At 42.9% G+C, this 5,232-nt stretch overlaps 1 long non-coding RNA gene across 1 annotated transcript; it reads left to right on the forward strand.

The window, feature by feature from the left end:
• Window positions 968-1,463, forward strand: LOC107643198. Its single transcript, XR_001620786.2, has 2 exons — window positions 968-1,307; window positions 1,341-1,463. It is a non-coding gene; the product is annotated as an uncharacterized LOC107643198 (long non-coding RNA).

Raw genomic sequence — 5,232 nt, forward strand, 5'->3', positions numbered from 1 at the left:
ACGGATTTTAAGATATCTCTCAGGTGTAGTTCCACAAGGTCTTTACTTCACTAAAAATTCTGATTTTAGAGTCCTTGCCTTTGCAGATAGAAGATAGAAGATCTACAAGCGGGTATTGTGTATTTTTGGGCTCCAATCCTGTGATCTGGTCTAGCAAGAAACAAAGTTCTGTGAGCAGATCATCCACCGAACCTGAATTTCGATGCCTTGCTGATGCTTCTGTGAATATTGTTTGGCTTGGAAATCTTCTTCGAGAACTTCACATTTCCTCACCAATTCCTCTGACTATCTTTTGTGACAACCTTAGTGCGGTTCTCTTAGCTGCAAATCCCATCTTGCATAGTAGGAGCAAGCACTTTGAGGTGGATCTTCATTTTGTGAGAGACAAAGTTAACAACAAGCTGCTCTTTATAGTTCATGTCCCTTCTACCTCTCAAGTTGTTGACATTCTTACTAAACCTTTATCATTTTCCAGCTTTGACTATTTCAGAAGCAAACTTAGACTTCAATCCTTAGAAGCTTGAGTTTGAAGGGGGCTGTTAAATAGATATCACCTCCAAAAACAGAAAAATCAAGAGTGTCTTGAAAGTTAGTTTTCTGTTTTTGTCAACATCAAGAGAGTGTCTTGAGTTTAGTTTCTGTTGATGTTAATAAACCTTCCTGCACTACCTTAGTTTATAAATAGTAGTGCAGTTCCTTGTACAGTGGTAGAGAAGAGTAGTAATACATTTAACTTCTTTATAATCATTTGACAATAGATAGTTTCATTGTTCTCTAATATTCTTGGCAACACTTCTCTGTTCACTCTCTCTTAATCGTTCTGTTTCTTGTTGTTCAATAATCTTCACAATTATCCTTTGGTCCTTGTAATTACTTTATCATAGTTTCTATCCGTCTCTACACTTTGTTCTTTACTTCTTGTATATGCATTGGGTTGAGCGTTATACACAAATTTTTGCACCTATACAGGAGCCATACTTGCAAGTACGACAATTGGTTGTGGTTCGAAGAAGCTGCTGCATGCATTCATTTACTTCACATTCAAACAAGTCCACAATGAAAATGTTCGATCAACCTAACAAGTGGTTCTTGATTTCTCCAATTTATCTTTGTATCTTTAGTTGAACCACAAATAAAATGTTACTGCTACCTGTACTTAACAAAATTTATAGGATTAGAATGAAGAAAAATATAGAGCAATTCACCACTAAGATGTATAGGTCCCACTTTTTCATCCGTTGGGCCATATTGTTTTTGGGGTTCTCTGGCCACAAACACATTGTTTTTTTTATCGAATAAAAAGGTTAGTTATATATTTACCAAAAAAAAAAAAAGGTTAGTTATATAACTTGTAAATCATTGTTTTCGAAATTGTGAAACTAGATTTTCCCATCAAATCACGGGGACCTCTTTCGTTTATTATCTTGTTTTGTTTAAGATGTACTATATCTTATTTCGCTCTTCATTTTTCTTAAACAGGCTAACATAATTTGTGGAATCCTTGATTGATTCATGGTACAGACATAATTTTATGCAAATCTTAGGTAGGTTTGTGTTGTTGCTCAGTTTAAATTTGATGGTGATTCGACTCAATGGCCTTAGGCCATGCTAGCGGAGTGGGAACCGATTGATATTAATTTCTGTACTAAAAGCTATTGGTACGGGTTGTGAGGTGGATCAGGAATTTACCGGCCTTGGGTGATGACAGGATCAGATCTTCTTAGAGCGGCAGGGATGGTACTTACAAAGACACTCCAACGCTCAAGTCAAAATGGATCCGAGAGGTAGTGAGAGTTAAGGATGTGTGTTATACCTGAGGGAGTCTTTGGCCCCTTTTATAGTCTAGGGTAGTTATCTTATCTTATCTTATCTTATCTTGTTGGCTAAGATAAGGAAAGTGTTTGAATTTGAATGATGGTCAGGGGTTTATGGTTAGCGGGCCGATTTGGGCCCGGGTAACTGGGTTGTGATTGCTTCGACGGGGGACTCGGGGACTGGGTCCGGAATAGTTGCTCCCAGAGCGAGAGAGCGAGTGGGCTTGGTCTCGCTGCTTAGAAGTGCCTGCCTGGCAGTGCGGCCATGAGTCCAGGTGTCCATGAGCTTGGCCTAGGCGAAGGAATATCGTCCAGGGTTTATGGTCGGGGCTGAGGATCCGGGCCGCACATTTTGACTATTTCTGGGGTTCTGCTTGTTAGGTCCGGGAGTTTTCCTGTGTCGTTGGGAATGGAGTGATGAGGTCTCCAGATCGGGGGCCCGTGCGTGTTCAGGTCACTGGACCGTTGCGCTCCTTTCAAGGAAGTTTCACCCGATGCGTCTCCCAAGGTGTCATAATGACGCTTAGCGGGAGGAGAGAGGTCTCGTTGTTTTCCTTTTTTTGCCCTCCACCCTTTCGTGTTTTCTTTTTTGAAACTTTTTTTTGGGGTTTATTTATCTTTCATTGTAACTGTTTCTTCTCTTTCTTTTGCTCTCTCGTTTTCTTATAAACGTTATCTCCAGATTTTTCTGGCACTGTGCTTCGTTTGAGTTTGCTGGTGGGATTGTAGTGTTGCGTCACCCTGTTTTTTTTGTTTCATTTCTGTTACTCTCTGAGAACTATGTTCGTAACTTTGCCGTTGTGATCATTTATTCTGCTTATCCATTTTTGTTTTATCTTCTATTTGTGTTGTTGCATGCTTTTGTGTTTATTAATGGGGAAAATGTTTGATTGGGGTATCGCGTTAGGTGTAATTTTAGGGATTTTTGGTAGGATGCTTCTATTGTGGTCTTAGTATGGTTTAGGAGTTCCCTATATGTTTGTATTTCTGGGTAGTGGGATGACAGTGAAAAATCCTATTTGGATATAGGTATGGTGTGACGGAGGGGAGTTCAGGGGAACCCGGTCCTATCTTTTCGGCGGGGGGCGTGCCGAATTGTTACCATTGGTTAACTTCCGACATTTCGGGAGCGCCTTCTCGACTGGATGAGATGGAACTCCAAAGGCTCCATGATGAGGGGGCCGTTTTGGGAGGTAGTGAGGCGACAGACCAGTACGAATTGGTGCTTTTCGACGAGGATGAGAGGGCTACCTCAACTTGCATTCCCTTCATGTCTCGAACTGGATTTGGGTGCATGAGCGCTTGATCACTAAGTTAGGGATTCGACTACCCTTTTTTGAATTTCAAATGGCTCTCCTGAATCGGATTTAGGCGGTGCCATCTCAACTGCACCCGAATAGTTGGGCGGCCATTCGGACCTTCGAGCTAGTGTGTGATTTCTTAGAGTTGCCAGCTCGGGTTGAAGTCTTTCTATTTTTCTTTCTATGCACCATTCTGCACAAGGAGGTAAAACATAGGAAAGGGTACATCTCGTTTCGAGCCCAGATAAACTGCCAATTCTTCGACTTGTTTGAAGACTCGTTTCATGGATTCAAGGCGGAGTATTTTAAGGTCTGTCCTGTCAAGGGTTGTCATCCTTTCTGGCTTTCACCAGCGGGGGAGCATCGGATTTGCCTGTATTGGAACTTTGGGGTCAACGCTTCTTATATGACAAGGGTGAGCTATGAAGGACTGTCTTCCGAAAACAAGGAGATCGCCAACGTCTTGTTGGCTCTTTTTAGGGACCAGCCTTTGAATCCTCGTGACATGATGGGGATCACGAGGTGGGTAGGTCCTATGTTGGTAGTTTTTGTTAGTTTTTTTGTGCTTAAGTGTCTTCCTTCTGATCATGTAACTTATTCATTTTTCTATTTCCTTGGTTTTTTAGTTGGAATGACTGACGGGTTGACGACGTTGCAGGGCTTGACGACTGCTTTTGTGGAGATTCCGGAGGATGGAATTGGGGAGTGCTCTTATTCAACCCCTCCGGCGGCTTCTGTCCCCAATTTCCAGACAGTCTCGCAAGAGATCATCCAAAAGGGGGTCATTGGGGACGATGACCTTCGAGAGATCCCAATTCCAGAGACTGATCAAAAGCGCAAGTGGGTTGAGGTGCTGAGGGAGTCAGCACAGGGGTGGTTACTCCTTGCGTAATGGATCATTCCTTTGATGCCCCCGATTTTATTGATCGGCACCTGTTGTGCGGTACCAACGAGTTCTTATTGCGACTTGTTTGGTCATGCCAAGTCAGTGTATCGAGCCCTCCTCCATTCTGCTACCATTATCTGAAAATCCGAGCATGCGCTTTCACAAACTTTTCGTCTACATAGGAAGCTCCGGAAGACTCGGGCGGATATGGGCATTTTGAAGGGGCAGTTGGAGGCGGCCGAGGTTGCTCGTGTGAAGGTGGCCAAGGATACCGAGGACGCGGGTGCCAAGATACTGAGATTGTCAGAGTGGGAGACTAAGCTGTTGATTCAGGTGGCTATGACTCAGTTGTTGGCTGCTGATGCTGAGGCCGAAATTACTACTGCCTGTTCCGAGGGGGAGGTGGCGAAGGCCGAGGTGGAGACATTGAAGAAGCAAAATGCCAGCTTTCTAGCTGATACCCGGGATACCGTCTCGGCCACTGAGGAGGCTCTAAAGGTGCAAGTCCAGGTTTCGGCTCCGGACGTGGATGTGTCCCTAATAGGAGCTTTTCGGACTATAAAGGACGGCCAGATAGTCAATTTGTAGTAACTGTTTTTATGTTTTTTTATTGATAAGTTTGTAAGCTGGCTATTCGGCGTTATACTTTTTGGAACAATTTTTTGTTTGCTTAAGTTTGTAGGCCGTTTTTTCGGCTCCTTAAACTGTTGTTGATCGCCTCATCGTGGGCCTTTTTTATATTTGTATGAATGGTAGGCCTCCTGGTGGGATGGTGCACGAAATCGTGATTGTTCATTCCTTGGTAACGGCGCCAAAAAATTAATATGCATGTTCATAATCTTAGTTCTTTGTCACAACTTCGCACAACTAACCAGCAAGTGCACTGGGTCGTCCAAGTAATAAACCTTACGTGAGTAAGGGTCGATCCCACGGAGATTGTCGGCTTGAAGCAAGCTATGGTCATCTTGCAAATCTCAGTCAGGCAGATTCAAATGGTTATGGAGATTTGATAGTTAAAATATAATTAAAATATAAAATGGGATAGAAATACTTATGTAATTCATTGGTGAGAATTTCAGATAAGCGTATGGAGATGCTTTTGTTCCTTCTGAACCTCTGCTTTCCTACTGCTTTCATCCAATCATTCATACTCCTTTTCATGGCAAGCTGTATGTTGGGCATCACCGTTGTCAATGGCTACATCCCGTCCTCTCAGTGAAAATGGTCCAAA

Source organism: Arachis ipaensis, chromosome B05, assembly GCF_000816755.2.
Source record: "Arachis ipaensis cultivar K30076 chromosome B05, Araip1.1, whole genome shotgun sequence".
In the NCBI taxonomy this organism is placed as follows: Eukaryota; Viridiplantae; Streptophyta; class Magnoliopsida; order Fabales; family Fabaceae; genus Arachis; species Arachis ipaensis.